This window comes from Pseudophryne corroboree, chromosome 4 (genome assembly GCF_028390025.1).
Source record: "Pseudophryne corroboree isolate aPseCor3 chromosome 4, aPseCor3.hap2, whole genome shotgun sequence".
NCBI lineage: Eukaryota > Metazoa > Chordata > Amphibia > Anura > Myobatrachidae > Pseudophryne > Pseudophryne corroboree.
The window spans coordinates 279,492,036-279,511,436 of NC_086447.1; the positions used below are offsets into that span (position 1 = coordinate 279,492,036).

Below are 19,401 nucleotides of genomic sequence, written 5' to 3' on the forward strand. Positions count from 1 at the left end.
GTAATAGAAAATCAACCAATGGCACCCAAAAGTTTCCTGATGTATACCTCACACACCCTATATAACCCCCCTGATCCACCATTTTGTCCTTTGATAGGTTTGTGAAGGAGAGTGGGATGAAGAGGAAAGACTTGCTGTGCTGATTGAGACTGAGTTTAGGAGCTTTGTATTTGAGCCATGTCTTTCAGACTGCGCACCAGCGTGAGGACAGCCAGGAGGAGCAAGAGGAGGTGATCCTTAGCCAGGGTGAGAGTGTGGAGGAAGAGGAGAGCCGTGCGGCGAGCCAGGAGGAAGAAGAGCCAGCTGCACCTGGCAAAACATGGACAGGGCACAATGCTTGATTCAGTTATGGCCCATGCCATGGTGCAGGTGGTCCCACAGTCAATGCGGTGAGCTCCTGCCGGCCAGGACGTGAAAATGTAAAGAGATGCATTGGGGACATAAAGAGAGTACTCAAGCTAAGATGGCAGAGGAGCACCGTGAGAAACACTGGACTGGGGGTGGCTGTGCAGCTCCAGTCCACTATACCAGCTTCGAGGAGGAATGCAAGAAGATCATCCCGACCCAAAGTTCTTCCTGGGACCCATATAGTGGACACAGACCATCCACCATCCCCATCGAGTAAAAAGGCACCACCTGACAGGAAGAAAAAACACTTCGTGCATGTTTGGGAACGCATCGCAGATGCATACGCAATTTCCAGAACATCGAAGATTTTTTGCCGTCTGAGCAAATGTAAGTAGGCATGAGGCTGCACGTAATCTGTGACTGAGATAGCCTGGAAGTGGTCTGCGCTGACGTCAGAGACCCTCCCCAAAAACGCTTGGGCACGCCTGCGTTTTTTTTACACACCCAGAAAATGGCAGGTTTCCGCCCAGAAATGCCGTCTACCTGTCAATTAAACAGCAACTACATTGCGATTACGATCTGTACACATTTTTTGTCGCTATTAACCCTCACGCATCCGCAATGCGAATGCTACGCATGCAGTCATTCAATAATCTCCTTTCTCTGCAGGTAATCTACACTCATCATTTGAAGTTTGGGTCTGCTAAGAATATACATACTGCAGTGATATATTTATTATATTAGGTAATCTACACTGTAAATTTTTATATCATAAGCTATATTGTATTCTAGGATATAACTTTATTTAAACGTTGAAATAGTTGGTAAACTCCTATATCCGTGTTTGTTTTAGTTGAGTTTTATGGCATGCTCTGTAACTGGGGATGGGGTGTTAGCCCTTGATTGCAATTATCAGACACACATGGATACTTACTATTCATAAGGAAAGATACTAGGCTGAACAGGGTTGTATTAGAAGGGTTGTTTTAAAAGGGTTAAGAAAATATTACAATATAGACTTACCCAGGACTTACGCAGGACAAAAACAGCCAACCATCGTTGCAATAAAACAACCACCCTTCCTTTCATTCTCAATCAAAATCATCTGTGCATTTAAGCGTATGTATATATCTTTCCAACTATAATCCTCATGACCTCTAAGAACAGAATGCAACCAAATTTGTATAAAACCAGTTACATTGTGATTTGCATGTGACTGTACATACCTGTTTGTCATTTTGCTCTGTCATGCTCAGTTAACATACAGCGGACCAACACCAGTAAATAGGCACCTGAACTTTTAACTCTAACAAGTGAAACCTTACACTCTCAGCCTAGATAAATCTTGTTTAATCCCAAACAAACTATGTACCACAAACTGATTTTTGCCATTGCTCTTTATGGAATATTCATAAAGGCCATTGCATCATTCAGTCTCCCAGCAACTCACCCCTCTGTACATGTTGCCCCCTCAATTATTCACTCCCCTCTTATTAACACTCACGCGCTTTTTACTTCCCTATACTCATTGACAATAACATCTACAACCTCTCACCATAAAAAACTTTCACAAACCTCTGACACTCACATTTATCTCTATCTTCTGCTTCTGATAGCTGGTGACATTTCACCAAATCCAGGACCCAGCCACTTGCATCACTCACATTCACCTGATTCACAGCAACATAGAAATCCAGCTAACCTCATAAACATCACGTCTTCCATCACCCTCCAGATCACTAAAATGTGCCTTATGGAATGCACGCTCTGTTTGTAACAAATTAACATCCATCCATGACCTCTTCATATCTAACAACTTCAATCTGCTGTCTATGGGGGTCATTCCGAGTTGTTCGCTAGTGAAAAATGTTCGCAGCGATTAAGAGAAAAAGCAGCACTTCTGCGCATGCGGCGCAGTGCGTACAGGCGACGTAGTTTCACAACGGCCGATGTATTTTTACAAAAGGCCTAGCGATGCTTTTCAGTCGCAATGGAAGCCGCAGAGTGATTGACAGGAAAGGGGCGTTTCTGGTTGTCAACTGACCGTTTTCAGGGAGTGTTCGAAAAAACGTAGGCGTGGCTGGCAGAACACAGGGCGTGTTTGTGATGTCAAATCCGGAACTGAATGGTCTGAAGTGATCGCAAGCACTGAGTAGGTCTGGAGCTACTTTAAAACTGCACAATTTTTTTTTGTAGCTGCTCTGCGATCCTTTCATTCGCACTTCTGCTAAGCTAAAATACACTCCCAGAAGGCGCGGGCTTAGCGTTTGCACGACTGCTAAAAACTGCTCGCGAGCGATCAACTCGGAATGACCACCCATAACAGAAACCTGGCTCACACAGTCAGACTCAGCCTCCCCTGCAGCACTGTCACATGGTGGTCTCCCCTTTACACACACCTCCAGGCCTGGTAACTATAAAGGAGGAGGAGTTGGACTATTACTTTCCCAATCTTTCACATACACTATTCTACCACAGGTTCCATCACTCACATTTACATCATTTGAAGTACATTCCATCAGGGTTTACTCTCTTTTCTCTCTGTGTGTTATTATTATTATCCTTTATTTCTCATACGTCCTAGAGGATGCTGGGGACACCAAAAGGACCATGGGGTATAGACGGGATCTGCAGGAGACATGGACACACTATAAGACTTTGAATGGGTGTGAACTGGCTCCTCCCTCTATGCCCCTCCTCCAGACTCCAGTTAGACTCTGTGCCCAGAGAGACTGGACACACACTAGGGGAGCTCTCCTGAGTTTCTCTGAAAAGACTTTATGTTAGGTTTATTATTTTCAGGGAGACCTGTTGGCTACAGGCTCCCTGCATCGTGGGAGTGAGGGGAGAGAAGCAGACCTACTTCTTCTGAGTTCAAGGGCTCTGCTTCTTAGGCTACTGGACACCGTTAGCTCCAGAGGGTCTGATCACTTGGTTCGCCTAGCTGCTCGTTCCCGGAGCCGTGCCGTCACCCCCCTCACAAAGCCAGAAGAAAGAAGCCGGGTGAGTATTAAAAGAACAAAAGACTTCAGTGACAGCAGAAGACATCAGGGTCTCTGAGGTATCGTGCAGTGGTCACGCTGCGCACCACTGCTCCCACACACAAGCAGCACTACATGGGTGCAGGGCGCAGGGGGGGGGGCGCCCTGGGCAGCAATATACCACTTAGGTATGACCAGGCAAAGTGATATACAGTGCATAGGCACTGTATACTGACCCCCGCCAGTATAAAAATGTACAAAAATAACGGGACTGAAGCGCGCCGAGAAGGGGGCGTGGCTTAGCCCTCACAACTCTATACAGCGCCATTTTCTCAAACGTCCTAGAGGATGCTGGGGACTCCAAAAGGACCATGGGGTATAGACGGATCCGCAGGAGCTTGGGCACACTATAAAGACTTAAACTGGGTGTGAACTGGCTCTTCCCTCTATGCCCCTCCTCCAGACCTCAGTTAGACTTTGTGCCCAGGAGTGATGGGTCACACACTAGGGGAGCTCGTTTCTCTGAATGACTTTATGTTAGGTTTGTTATTTTCAGGGAGACCTGCTGGCTACAGGCTTCCTGCAGCGTGGGAGTGAGGGGAGAGAAGCAGGACCTACATCTTCTTAGTTTAAAGGCTCTGCTTCTCGGCTACTGGACACCATTAGCTCCAGAGGGTTCGATCACTTGGTGCACCTAGCTGCTTGTTCTCGGAGCCACGCCGTCAATCCCCTCACAAAAGCCGGAAGAAAGAAGCCGGGTGAGTATTGGAAGAAAAGACTTCAGTGACGGCAGAAGACTTCAGTAACGGAGGTAACAGCAGCGGTAGCGCTGCGCTCCATGCTCCCACACACCAACGTCTCTGGCAGGGTACAGGGAACTGGGAGGGAGCGCCCTGGGGGCATGTTGCTGAGTGTCTAAAATGCTGTCGGGGGGACATATTTCGGTGCCTGGGCACAGGGTATGTTCACCCCGCCAGGGTGCTGCAGGGGGGAGCGTCAGCGTTAGCGCTGCGCTCCCTGCTCCCACACATACCATCGGCCTGCAGGGTGCTGGGGGGGAGCGCCCTGGGCAGCATATAAGATAATTTGTAGATCACTGGCAGGGGGACATACTTCGGTGCCCGCCCCGCCAGTGTGCCGCGAACGGGAGGGAGCTGCAGCGGTAGTGCTGCGCTCCCTGCTCCCGCACTCCACTGGCCTGCAGGGTGCAGGGAGCTGGGGGGGGAGCGCCCTGGGCAGCATATAACTTGTGTATATTTAGTAGATCACTGGCGGGGGGACATACTTCGGTGCCCGCCCCGCCAGTGCGCCGCGAACGGGAGGGAGCAGCAGCATTAGCGCTGCGCTCTCTGCTCCCACTCTCCATCGGCCTGCAGGGTGCAGGGCGCTGGGGAGGAGCGCCCTGGGCGACATTGCTTGAAGGATCCCGGGCGGGGGAACATACCCGGACACCGGGTGTCTTCCCCCCGCCAGGGTACCGCAGCGTGCACGCTGCGCTCCATGGCTCCCACACACCAACGGCTTCAGTGGGTGCGGGGCGCAGGGGGGGCACCCTGGGCTGCGGTTGGACATAAAGGGGTTCATACAGGGAGTTACTCCCTGTATATAGGGTCCCCAGCTAAATTTAGATATATATAGATTTATATATTTGAGCGGGCTTTAGCGCGCCGGGAAGGGGCGGAGCTTAGCCCTCACAGGGGAATCAGCGCCATTTTCCTCAGATCCCCGCCAGGACTTGCTGGATAGTAAGTTGGAGGGGGGGCACAGTGTTTTAAAAGCTATATGGTGTCATAGAGCCTTAGGTTTGATTATGGGCGCATAATCACTCTTACATTACATATATTCAATGTTTCCGTTTGTACCCACTATTGGTTAGTCTACATGTGTCGGCAGGTGTGAGGGCTTTGTCACAAGCTGCTGTGGGGATAACTGTCGGCTTCGCCGGCGCAGGGCGGTACTTGATTCGGGAAATTAAGTATTAGCAAATTGGTGTTTGTGTGATTAAAACAGTAAACACGATAGGAGAGATACAGTTGTTTGGAGATCAACGGTATTTCCTGGGTAAAGAAATTATCGGGCTGTTATTGCCTTGTACCTGTATATAAATATATATATATTTTTATTGGTATATGGGGGGAGTCTTATCAAAATTGTATTTGTATCCTTCCCTCGGACCCCTCGGGGTTCCGTGATTATTGTTTACCCGCTTACTATTCCTTGCCGTCGACATTTACCAAGTTTCTGTCGACCTTATCGTTCCTGGTAGATCCACATCGGAGGCATGTCAGTACATGGTCATACACATTCACAACACATTACCGTCACTAGGGACCTGACAGGTCTGGACAATCCATTTGCGTATAGGTTATATCTATATGTGTATATATGTAGATATAGGTTTATATATGCATGGTTAGGATATATGTGTTTTATTGTGTATTACATGATGTATATCCATTAATGCTGAAATAATGGTGTTCTTATCATGTACTGGTCACTCTGTTGATTAAGCTCTAGATTGGCCGTGACGAGTTGGTTTTGATCCTCTCAAGGAGTCCGAATATTATTCTCTTCACAACGCGGAGAGAAAATTATGACAGTCAACTCCTGGTCAACGCTGAGCCCGGTCGCAAAGGATCATACACAGGCAGCTAAGTGAAATTTTATTTCTATACTTTGACCTTGTTGCGCTGTATGCACTTGAGGGAGTGTTGTATACGGGTTGGCATCCGATAGAATTGCCCTACCCAGTGTGGGTAGGCTTGCCTATGTTTATTCTACCGTATAACATGACAGCAGGCTGCCACGTGACAGCAGGAGGTGTGACCGGAAAAATGCGGAGGATGTCTCCGGGAGATGCTGGAGGGAGGTATACAGCTGTTTGGTGTGGCCTCTGGTCAGTCAATCTCGGCGGATTCCTCTGGTAAGTCTAACTGCGTGTGTTAGCCTCTTTCACAACGGTTGGTGACGCATTCTTTTGTGGGATGATGTCGTTTTAACCGGTTCGATACTGTCCTTTTTCCTTTTCTGTGCAGACAGTGGAATGTTGAAAGGTAAAAGTTCTGCAGCCTTGTTAGGTTCGCAGAAGTGGATGTCGTTTTCTGTTTCCTCCACATCCACCACTTGTCGCTGAGTCTATCGGGCTGGTCCCCGCTCCGGTGGGCACTCGTCTACTATGTTTCAGTTGGTCCGGGAATAGACTGGGACCTGTGGGTTATTTATAGAATCCACACGGGAACATTTGGAGTTACGGTTGTTTCCCCTTAGTGTTTTTCTAATAGTTCTTGCCGTTTCATTCTGGAAGGGAAGATAGTACACGGCGCCGTACAGAGGGGCGTCAGGATAAGAACATTGTCCGGTGTTCCCTGTATAAAGGTGCAAATCGTTGTTTCTCTCTGACTGATCTTCGACACAGGGAATCGTTGTTTCCTACAGCACAGAGGTTGGAGGTGTTTTTTTCAGAGTTGATAATGTCCGGTAAAAGTTCGGGGTTGTTTTCCATGTGAAAAGAGGTCTGAAGATCCAGGGTTGGATCTGTTTTTACTGTGACACTTCATCAAGGTGTTCAGTTACTTAACTGGTTGGCTGCGGCGGGAGAGGCCTTTTTTGGTGAGAGGCTTTACTGCCAGAGTGGTTTTCAAGAGGCCAGTTGAAAATGTGGTCCAGGTCTCACCTGCACACGCACATGAATATAATCCTAATGGCCAGGACATCACTCCTGTGGTGTTTGCTCGGTTCTCTCCTTCTAGAGGGATGAAGGTTCGGGTTCTGGGGGTAGATCCTGGTGTCCGTGCATACAGATCTCCGAGACGGAGGAGCAGTACTTGCAAGGGAAGTGTTTCCAGGGGATAGGGCCGAGTTGGAAAGCTTGTCTGTTATAAACTTTCTTGAACTGAGTGTTAGTTTTGACAAACGTAGTCTTCGTGTTCTGCCCGTGTTAGTTCTGTTAGACGGCTTGTCAGCAGTGGCATAAGTAAACCGCTATGGCGGAACAAGGAATGCAGCGACAAAGGCAGAAGATGCACTGTTTTGCCGTTGGATGGAGAGTCTGGTAAACACTATATTAGCAGTCTTCGTTCCGGAGGTGAACGATGGGGAAATAGATTTCCTCTGCTGACGCGATCTCCATCCGGGAAAAATTCGGTCGTCGTCAAGAAGTTTTCACAGGCGTGACAAGTCTTTGAGGATTGTCGAAATTGGATATGTTGGCGTCTCACCTCCAGGAGAGGCCTCAGGGATATTGTTCCAGGTCGGGGACGCTTAAGCTATAGCAGTGGACAACCTTGTGACACCGCGGTTTTTAGTCGGTCTAGGTGGCCTCTCCGCTTTCCTTTTTGTTTGAAGGTGATAAACGTGGGATAACCAAAGGTTCAGGCGATCCTCTTGGATCCGGTCTAGCCAAGGAAGGTTTGCTATCCAGGTTTTCATGCCTTACTCATAGAAGATTCCTGCCATCTTTCTCTACGTGAGGATCTGTGACAACAAGATCAGGGCGTGTTTCAAGGCTTACCGCAGCTGCGTCTGACGTTGTGGCGGTGGAATGCCATATCTTAAGCCGAAAGGATGTTCCAGTGAAGACCTTTCCTCAATTCGTCAAGCTAAGAAAGAAGTAACAGCTAAGCTTTACCACTGTAGTGGGCGTAACTGTGTTTTGGGTGTGTCCAGGAAGGCTCCTATGGAAGTCTTTCAGCTAGGTCGGGTTTATCCATACTTTACAAACCGGTGTGGATGCCAGTTTAGAGTTGGGAGTGTGGCCTAATAATTTCTCTACAAGACTTTCTCTCTTGGAAAGTGTTGTGAAAGAAAGGGGAGGAATGTATCTGCACACTATACAGTCAATTAAATTGTATTGACTAGATAAGCCCCATTGGAGTATCTCACTCTAATAATAGAGATAATAATATGGGGGTGCAGCCCATATGCAACTCAATTTATTCATTAGGAAGCACATAGAGTGTACACAATCCATCTAGGTAGCATGTGTCTAATTGACTAATATGTGCCGTTGCCGTTAGCAACAGTACTGTGTGGTCGCCAGCAGGTTTCCAGCTAATGTGTTAGACTCAGCACGCAAGTTGTCAATACAACAATATTTTAGCAACATCGCTCTGTTTAGTCGATCAATAGTATATATATGTGAATGTTCTGGTCTGGTACAAGTGACTGGGTTAGATTTGCCAGCCCTTGTGTATAAATCAGTGACACGTAAAGGAAGGGAACTGACTAACATACCCTTATACATTGCATTTAAGCATAGTTATAACCTTAAGAAAGGTTACTAAAGTAGCGAATTCATATCCTGTGCCGCAAGACAGTAAACACAGGTTGCTACAGTACTCCAATGTTACAAGTTAGAGATATGCAAAGTAAGGGAATTGGCTCTCACACTCTGATACAATATATCTAAACACAGGTGGAGTCTGAGATAGAAATTAATGTAACAATATTTTCCTGCTGCATAGTACAGGAAATATAGGCTGCCACAGCATCTCAGTGAGAGCATTAGTGTATTTAGAGACACTGGTAACCGTGAGACTGATTAGTCTATTATTCATATCTATTCAGGGTAGTATGATGATTATGTGAACTTCTCCTGAATAAAAGGACTTTCATCATAACGATATCTATCCCTGTCCATCTCACTAAACATTGGTGATACAGAACATAAGTTGAATGTGTGCAATTCACTAAACATTGGTGATTACAGAACATAAGTTGAATGTGTGCAATTTACTAAAGCAATGAATATTAAAGATTGATTACACATGTGAATACACCAACAAACACACATCATACTTAGAGCATCAATTTATTGTGATAGAAGAGTCTCCACATTTGAACCTGTCAACATATGGCGTCCACAAATACAACGTTTATTTCAAACTTGTAATATTATCACATGCAATACAGAGAACTATTCCTTGAATTGCTACCATTTGCTCCTTTTATCATCAAAGTCCTACTATATCAGGGGACTTTGTTATTCAATATACTCTAGACACTCAGGTGCTACATAAGTAATCCTATTTTTACACCTTGCCAGAGTAACAGTGGAAGTACCGCCTTTTTAAATCTTCTCACATCTATATTTTCTCTTTTCACGTTTATGTTTGTATGTAATAATTTTAACCTCTATGTTTTGCTGTGTAATCCCCATATAAAGGGGGCATTTTAGAAGGTGAAGCAATAAAAGCTAAGTTTTAAAGGAATTAAAATCAATATGAATTTCATTTGTGCGCCCAACCAAGCAACTATTTTTGGTTTCCTTTTTTTTCTCTTGGAAAGTGGTCATGCTCTTGGCTTTGACATCCGCAAGGCGGGTGTCGGATGTGGTGGTTTTTGTCTCACAAGAGCCTTGTTTGATCTTTCATGTGGATTGAAAGGAATTGAGAACTCGGTAAGTAGTTTTGCAGAGAGTGTTTTCTGGGTTTCGCAGATTTTGGCCTATTTTGATGCCGGTGGTTACTTAGGCATTAGCTGATTCAAATTCACTCGATGTTGCTGGGGATTTGAATATTTAGGTCGCCATTTTGGTTCAGATTGGAGAAACAGGGGCTCTGTTTGTCTGATATATTCCCAGTATGGATTGGGTGACTGTGTTATGCAGTCAGTTACGCGTTGGATCTGTGATGCTATTGGGCAGGTTCGGTCTACGCCTGGATGGCCGTCCCCGAAGTCGGTGGAGGCCCATTTACTGGGAAGAGGGGCTCCTCCTGGGCGGAGAACCGAGGAGTCTCGGCGGTTCAACTCTGTTGAGTGGATACTTGGTCGGGTTCAGACGCGTTTGCTATGCTCTACAGGGTTGATACTCAGGTTGTGGGGGACCTCTTGTTTGCTCAATCAGTGCTGCAGAGTCGTTCGCACTCTCCTGCCCGTTCTGGAGCTTTGGTATTGACCCCATGGTCCTTTTGGAGTCCCCAGCATCCTCTAGGACGTTTGAGAAAAGAGGATTTTGGTACTTACCGGTAAATCCTTTTCTCTTAGTCCGTAGAGGATGCTGGGCGCCCGTCCCAGTGCGTTCTGTGTCTGCAGTTATTGGTTTTGGTTATACTTTAGTGGTGTTTCTTCTCTGTCAGGCTGTTGCTGACGATACTCAGGCCAGGGCATGGGGTGTCTTATTATTGGTTGTGTTGACACACAGGTTGTGTTACATATTCTCTCAGCATGTGGCTGTGTCTTTTTCATGCTGTAGGCTGGTTTTCTATTGAAGGCCACGTTCTGCGGTATGTTCGTGGTGTGAGCTGGTATGACACTCACCGTGTTTATAAATTATTTCCTCGAAATGTCCATCTCTCCTGGGCACAGTTTCTAACTGAGGTCTGGAGGAGGGGCATAGAGGGAGGAGCCAGTTCACACCCAGATTAAGTCTTTATAGTGTGCCCAAGCTCCTGCGGATCCGTCTATACCCCATGGTCCTTTTGGAGTCCCCAGCATACTCTACGGACTAAGAGAAAAGGATTTACCGGTAAGTACCAAAATCCTCTTTTCTCCTCACAGAGATGCTGGGCCCGCCAAAACACTGTTAAACAGCTAACAGTGTAAAATGAGGGGGGTGGGGGGCACAGTTATTTAGTGCAATTATAGGTTCAACCATGAAGCACTATATATATGTATATATAATGAGCGTGTATAAAATGAGTTGGTTAAAGTTTCTGTGTTTTCCCTGTCAGAAATCTGCCCATTTTAGCAATGTTGGTGGGTGTTTAGTACACGTGTCGACATGTGTGAGTGCTCTACCACAAACAGATATGGGAATCCCTCTGTCGGCATTGCCGACTCCAGATGGTATTTGATTCATGAGATTAAGTGTCAGTAGGTCAGTAGTGTAAGCTTTTCCAAAGTAAACACTGTTTGGGAGACACAGACGTATGTGGGTGACCCTGTCGGCACCAACTATTAGGACTGGGTGTAAAATAATGTAAAAAACCTATACCTGTATGTATGTATATATTAGAGATGAGCGGGTTCGGTTTCTCTGAATCCGAACCCGCCGAACTTCAGCTTTTTTTACACGGGGCCGAGCAGGCTCGGATCCTCCCGCCTTGCTCGGTTAACCCGAGCGCGCCCGAACGTCATCATCCCGCTGTCGGATTCTCGCGAGGCTCGGATTCTATCGCGAGACTCGGATTCTATATAAGGAGCCGCGCGTCGCCGCCATTTTTCACACGTGCATTGAGATTGATAGGGAGAGGACGTGGCTGGCGTCCTCTCCGTTTAGAGTGACTAATAGTACTAGAGAGAGAGAGACACAAATTTTGGGGAGCATAATATAGGAGGAGTACTACTTGCTGCTGATAGTGTGACCAGTGGCAGTGACCAGTGCCACCAGTTTAATGAATCCGTTCTCTGCCTGAAAAAAAACGATACACAGTGTGACACAGTCACACATACCATATCTGTGCTCAGCCCAGTGTGCTGCATCATATACTGTATATCATTATCTGACTGCTGAGTGCTCACTGCTCACACAGCTTAATTGTGGGGGAGACTGGGGAGCAGTTATAGCAGGAGTACATATTTTAAGTACAGTGCACACTTTTGCTGCCAGTGTGACTGACCAGTGACCACTGACCACCAGTATTGTGATTGTCTGCTGACCACCAGTATATTGTGATTGTCTGCCTGAAAAAGTTAAACACTCGTCGTGTGGTGTTTTTATAAACGCATTCTGCAGACAGTGTCCAGCAGGTCCGTCATTACATAATATATACCTGTCCGGCTGCAGTACTAGTGTGATATATATATATATATTTTAATTTTATCTCATTATCATCCAGTCTATATTAGCAGCAGACACAGTACGGTAGTCCACGGCTGTAGCTACCTCTGTGTCGGCAGTCGCTCGTCCATCCATAATTGTATACCACCTACCCGTGGTTAATTTTTTTTTCTATCTTCTTGATACTAGTAGCTTACTTTAGGAGTCTGCAGTGCTGAGTCTGACAGACAGTGTCCAGCAGGTCCGTCATTACATAATATATACCTGTCCGGCTGCAGTACTAGTGTGATATATATATATATATATATATTTTAATTTTATCTCATTATCATCCAGTCTATATTAGCAGCAGACACAGTACGGTAGTCCACGGCTGTAGCTACCTCTGTGTCGGCAGTCGCTCGTCCATCCATAATTGTATACCACCTACCCGTGGTTTATTTTTTTTTTTCTATCTTCTTGATACTAGTAGCTTACTTTAGGAGTCTGCAGTGCTGACAGACAGTGTCCAGCAGGTCCGTCATTACATAATATATACCTGTCCGGCTGCAGTACTAGTGTGATATATATATATATATAGGTACGGAAGGATGAGGTACTTACAAGCGACCAAAGGTGTCGAAATAATAATGTAACAGCCAGGTGTTCAATAAATACATAAAAAAATTAAATTTATTCTCAGAATACAATGCACTGAAAAAAGGGGGGGGGGGGTGTTAAAATAGGGTATATAATTATTGTAAAAATATAAACAATTTTTTAAAAAAATGCAACCTAATCAATAAAATCTGGTATAAAAGCAGCAGAGTTGAGGCTAAAAAATTATAACACATATACCAAAAGTCAATGAAAGGTCCATAAAAGCAAGAGCAATATGTATAAAAGTGAGTACAAAAAATGCAGGATGAGCATAAAAAAGGAATAAAAATAAAAAAAAAAAATAAAAATAGGTAAAAAATTGAGAGAGAGGTAGCTTAACTTCAATAGTGGAGGTATGTTCAGAGTGGTACCAAACGCGTTTCGTCCCTCATGGACTTCATCAAGGGGTAGTGAGAGGCTAGAGACAGAGCATATTTATACCTCCTGGCTATGGGAGGTGTTAGCAACATCACTTCCTGTTTGTTAATTGGTGAGTTGCTGTGGAGGTATTAAAGTACGTAAATAAGCACCTAGACATGTAATGAATGGAGTAAGGGGGCCAAATAATATATTCAATAGTGAAAACGATATTGCATGTAGTCATAATAGCGTTTATAACATAAAAGACAACAAAGTCCGTCGACTTCCGGTCCGGGCTGGGTGGAACGTCATCTCCGCCCCACTTCCGCCCCACTTCCGGTTTGGATTGTGTCCGTTGTGCGCATGCGCCGGCTCGGCACCGTGCGATGCGGATACCTGGTGTGCTTACACCGCTGTAGACGGCGGCCATCTTTTTGGTTATTCAAGCTTGGTTGTAGTGCTGCTGCGGGTATGATCTTCAGTATATTGTCCCTTTGATGGGCGGCGGCCATTTTTTTGGTTGTCAGAGAGCGGAATGAAGAACTGCTGTCAGTGAGATTAATCTGCTGCAGTTTGCATAGTTCAATATTCGTCAATTATGTTTGGATGTGAGTGCACCTTTGAGGTGGTTTTGCATATGTGATGCATCTCCCCGGGGGGTACATAGAAACGAAAAGAATATATAGATTAAAGGCATGTAAATAAATAAATAAATAAAAAAGGCGTCTGAATAGCTGAAAATGGCATTTAAAAGGGATCATAATCAGAATAGATGGGCTATGAATTACCTATAAAATATATATATACATGAATGTATACTGTAATTTAAAATTTAGAATTAACAATAGGGACGATAGGGGAGCGAGTAGAAAATATGCAGAAGGCGAGTGGAAATTGCGCAGTAGGCGGAAGCAATGCAGATAATACATGGGTCGACATTATGGAGGAAGTGCCCATGGTGATGTGAGCAGAGCATCATCCATGAGCTTGAGAGATATCCCAAAGACGAAAAAATCCCCTCAGCGCCTCCGGATTTACAACACCCGGTCTCCCAAGGGGGTCTCCCATCCTTGTACTGACCGGGCCCAACCTTGCTTAGCTTCCAAGATCGGACGGTGTTGGGCGTCCCCAAGGAGGTATGGTTGTAATGTATAGGGCTGGGTAGGAGACGGGGTCTCATATAAGCCACGGATACCATGATGAACTCACTGATGACAAGGAGAGTGGGCGAAAAGGGAGTTTATACATTAATAGTGCAAGAGAGTAAAGTTTACATATTGGTGCCAAGTTGGCTTATTGGCACTAATGCATCGTGCTTGGGATGCTACCTGGAAATAACCAGGTATGAAGTCTTGTAAAAGAGGCCTAGAAAATAGTGAACAAGTGCAATATATGTCTCAAAAGAAGGGGGTTTCTTAAGGGGGGAGGCAGGAGTGAGAAGCATAGAAAGCGGAAGGTTTATATCACAGGAACGGGGCTATTTCGTACCCTTCGTTGAAGCCGTCCGGTTGGAGCGTGTTCAGTTCGTATATCCAGAACATCTCTCTTCTTGAAAGGAGGTTCGAAAGGTCTCCGCCTCTATCTCCCAGTGCGACCAGTTCAATTCCTTTGTACGTTAATGCCTCAGGATCCGAGTTGTGGCAAAGATTGAAATGTTTGGATACTGCATGGGTGAGGACTTTGTTCTTGATATTCCTGACATGTTCCTGGATACGTATTTTAAGGGGTCTCTTAGTTTTCCCAATGTACTTTAATTTGCAGGAACATTCCAGAAGGTAGATCACCGATGGAGTGTTACAGTTGATGAATTGTTTGATCCGATATTCCTTTTTAGTTTTGTCATTGTGGAATGATTTCCTATTTGGATGGAGGTATCTGCAAACGTTACACCTACCACATTTAAAACTTCCCACACATTTAGGCATCATGCTTACGACTTCTGGGTTCCTCAGCATGCTTGGGGCTATAAGATCTTTCAAACTCCTAGATTTTCGAAAGACCATTTTAGGCTCTTTAGTGAGGTAGTCTTTAAGAACAGGGTCCATAAGCAAAATGTTCCAGTGCTTTTTAAGGACATTCTTAATTAGTTTCTCATGTCTGCTATACGTCGTAATAAACTTGACTGTGTCCTCCTTGATGTCCTTTGTTTTATACTTTAGAAGTTCCCTTCTTTCTAAACCTTTAGTCTTGGTTGTGGCTTCTTCTAGGAGTCGGGACGGGTATCCCTTTTCCTTGAATCTTCCTTTGTACACTTCAAGTTGTTGATCTCTGTCCTCTTCCTTCTTGCAATTCCTCGCTATTCTGTTAAATTGGGAAAAGGGGGTATTGTCCTTCCATTGTTGACGGTGATTGCTTCTATAGTGGACGTAACTATTCATGTCCACCTTCTTAATGAAATTACTTGTGATGATTTCCTCTCCTGAATGTGTTAGAACGAGATCTAGGAACTCGATCCGTTCTGTGTCTTCATTGGCCGTGAATTTAAGATTCATGCTGTTGTCCGAAATGTAGGTTAAAAATGCTTTAAAACTCAGCTGATCTCCCTCCCAAATTAATAAAATATCATCTATATAGCGTTTGTAAAAGATGATATTCTGTTGGTATGGGTGGTTAGTGTAAATATAGTCATTTTCCCATTTACCCATGAACAGATTCGCAAAACTAGGCGCGAAAATAGTGCCCATAGCTGTTCCACAAGTTTGAAGATAAAATCCGTCTAAAAATGTAAAATAATTATGTTTGAGTATAAAATTCATGAGCTCGCATAAAAATAGTCTATGATCTTCTGTAATTTGAGGGTCCAGAATTAGGAAGTTGTTACATGCCTCAATGCCTTTTTCATGTTCTATGCAAGTATATAAAGATTGCACATCGATTGTGGCCCACCTGTAAGTATCTTTCCATTGTAATGGTTCCAAAAGGTTCAGAACCGATGTAGTATCTTTAAGGAAGGCCGGCAGTTCCATCACGTATTTCCTCAGGAATATGTCAACGTATTCTGACAGATGTGAAGTCAGAGAATCAATGCCTGCCACAATTGGCCTACCAGGGGGGTTGTCCAAGGATTTGTGTACCTTTGGGAGAAAGTAGAAAATGGGGGTGGTGGGGTTAGAGTTTAGGAGATACTGGAATTCATCTTTCATCAGTATCTCCTTTCTGAAAGCCTTTAGAAGCATGAGTCTCAGTTCTTCCACGAAAGGTTCCTTAGGGTCGCTCGACAGTGGGGTGTAGGATGTCCGATCTCCTAGCAGTCTGAGTGCTTCTGCGACATAGGCTTCTCTGTCCATAATAACTAACCCCCCCCCTTTATCAGCCGGTTTTATAACAATATTTTTATTTTCTTGTAGATGTTTGATAGCTTCCGTCTCTCTGTTTGAGAGATTTTTTTCCTTAATAGATGAGATGTCAGCATCAAGTAGATCCTTCTTGACTAGCTCATAGAAGAGGCCCACATTATGACCCTTAGATTCCAAAGGGTAAAATTTAGATGTGGGTTTCAAACCTGATTTAGATTGTTCATAATTCTGTATCACTGCATCCTCTTTCTTTATAAAGTGACGTTTCAGTGTAATTTTTCTTATGAATTTATTCAAGTCGATGAAAACATCGAACTTATTCATGCCCTTTGTGGGTGCAAAGGAAAGACCTTTGTTAAGAAGTGTGGTTTCATGGTTCGTCAAGGTGTGGTTTGAAAGATTGAAGATACCTTTGGGTACAGGGGGTTCTACACGAGGTTTCGTCTCTTGTATAGTCTTCTCCCTCCTGCCCCCGCGACATCCTCTTCGTCTTCGAATCTTCTTTTGCGAGGTGTGATGTTTTTCATTCTTGCAGGTGTCTTTGTTGTATCTCGGGGGTGGTGGTGGTTTGTACCTGGTGATAAAAAAGACTCCTGTGTAGTGGAGTCAAGTCTCTGTAATGCTGCAAAGCGATTTGTTGTTTTGAAGTTATGTGATTCCTGGCTCTCTTTGGTAGTCGGTCTGGGACCTCTGAATTTGCTAGGGACAGTTTTCCAATACTCCCTCCTCCCTTTGGGAGCTGCCTGTCCTCCTTCAGAGAAGCGACTCCAATTCTTGACCTGGTTATTTTCATAGTCATGTCTGTCTCTAGCGAATTTCTTTTCCTTGTTTCTGATAACCTCATCTTCTATACGTTCCAGTTTTTTATTCAGTACCTTCTCATTTATCCTAAAATCCTCTTTATCCTTGTGTACTTCCATTTTTATCTCAGCCTCTTTTATTTCTAATTCTAGGTCTGAGATAATGCGTTTTTTCTCCGTAACAAGTAATTTCATGAGATTAATTGAACAATTATGCAGGGTTTTATCCCATTCTTGCATAAATTCCTGGTTCTCTTTTCCAAAAGTGGGCTGTTTCATTATCCTTAAGCCCCTCGGGACCCTATTGACACTAACATAATGTTCTAAACCCCTGATGTCCCACCATGCTTTTACTTCCTTGGTTAACAGTCTTTCAATATTCCAAAACATGTCATCCAAGTCGGTATTGGTTGGTTCAGTCTCGGGGATGGTAGTCTCATTGAAAATCTTTTGGCACACATTACTCCTTTTATTAGTGCGTTCGTTAATTCCAAACATACTGTGTTCGATACTGGTTCCCTCCAGGCAGCTGGAAGCAATAATACCAAGAGAAATAGATGTGTACAAAGGAAGCTAATAGCGCCACAGAAGTAGTATCTAAGTTTGTAAACAACAGTATTAGGAAGAGAGTATTCTGAGTTGATAGTCTAGAGATATATATATATGTGTTACCTGGAGGACACTCCCTATAGGCTATTAGGGCGTCAGCTTATGGACCTCAAAAAACATATAGGCACTGGTACATATGCCTAGAGGGTTAGAAATAGGTACGGAAGGATGAGGTACTTACAAGCGACCAAAGGTGTCGAAATAATAATGTAACAGCCAGGTGTTCAATAAATACATAAAAAAATTAAATTTATTCTCAGAATACAATGCACTGAAAAAAGGGGGAGGTGTTAAAATAGGGTATATAATTATTGTAAAAATATAAACAATTTTTTTTAAAAATGCAACCTAATCAATAAAATCTGGTATAAAAGCAGCAGAGTTGAGGCTAAAAAATTATAACACATATACCAAAAGTCAATGAAAGGTCCATAAAAGCAAGAGCAATATGTATAAAAGTGAGTACAAAAAATGCAGGATGAGCATAAAAAAGGAATAAAAAAAAAAAAAAAAAAAAAAATAGGTAAAAAATTGAGAGAGAGGTAGCTTAACTTCAATAGTGGAGGTATGTTCAGAGTGGTACCCAACGCGTTTCGTCCCTCATGGACTTCATCAAGGGGTAGTGAGAGGCTAGAGACAGAGCATATTTATACCTCCTGGCTATGGGAGGTGTTAGCAACATCACTTCCTGTTTGTTAATTGGCGAGTTGCTGTGGAGGTATTAAAGTACGTAAATAAGCACCTAGACATGTAATGAATGGAGTAAGGGGGCCAAATAATATATTCAATAGTGAAAACGATATTGCATGTAGTCATAATAGCGTTTATAACATAAAAGACAACAAAGTCCGTCGACTTCCGGTCCGGGCTGGGTGGAACGTCATCTCCGCCCCACTTCCGCCCCACTTCCGGTTTGGATTGTGTCCGTTGTGCGCATGCGCCGGCTCGGCACCGTGCGATGCGGATACCTGGTGTGCTTACACCGCTGTAGACGGCGGCCATCTTTTTGGTTATTCAAGCTTGGTTGTAGTGCTGCTGCCCGCAGCAGCACCACAACCAAGCTTGAATAACCAAAAAGATGGCCGCCGTCTACAGCGGTGTAAGCACACCAGGTATCCGCATCGCACGGTGCCGAGCCGGCGCATGCGCACAACGGACACAATCCAAACCGGAAGTGGGGCGGAAGTGGGGCGGAGATGACGTTCCACCCAGCCCGGACCGGAAGTCGACGGACTTTGTTGTCTTTTATGTTATAAACGCTATTATGACTACATGCAATATCGTTTTCACTATTGAATATATTATTTGGCCCCCTTACTCCATTCATTACATGTCTAGGTGCTTATTTACGTACTTTAATACCTCCACAGCAACTCACCAATTAACAAACAGGAAGTGATGTTGCTAACACCTCCCATAGCCAGGAGGTATAAATATGCTCTGTCTCTAGCCTCTCACTACCCCTTGATGAAGTCCATGAGGGACGAAACGCGTTGGGTACCACTCTGAACATACCTCCACTATTGAAGTTAAGCTACCTCTCTCTCAATTTTTTACCTATTTTTTTTTTTTTTTTTTTTTTTTATTCCTTTTTTATGCTCATCCTGCATTTTTTGTACTCACTTTTATACATATTGCTCTTGCTTTTA

At 44.4% G+C, this 19,401-nt stretch overlaps 1 pseudogene; it reads right to left on the reverse strand.

Annotated features, from left to right (window-relative positions):
* Nucleotides 1–14,078: 14,078 nt before the first annotated feature.
* Nucleotides 14,079–14,197, reverse strand: LOC134912077 (5S ribosomal RNA; annotated as a pseudogene).
* Between the last annotated feature and the right edge of the window lie 5,204 nt (nucleotides 14,198–19,401).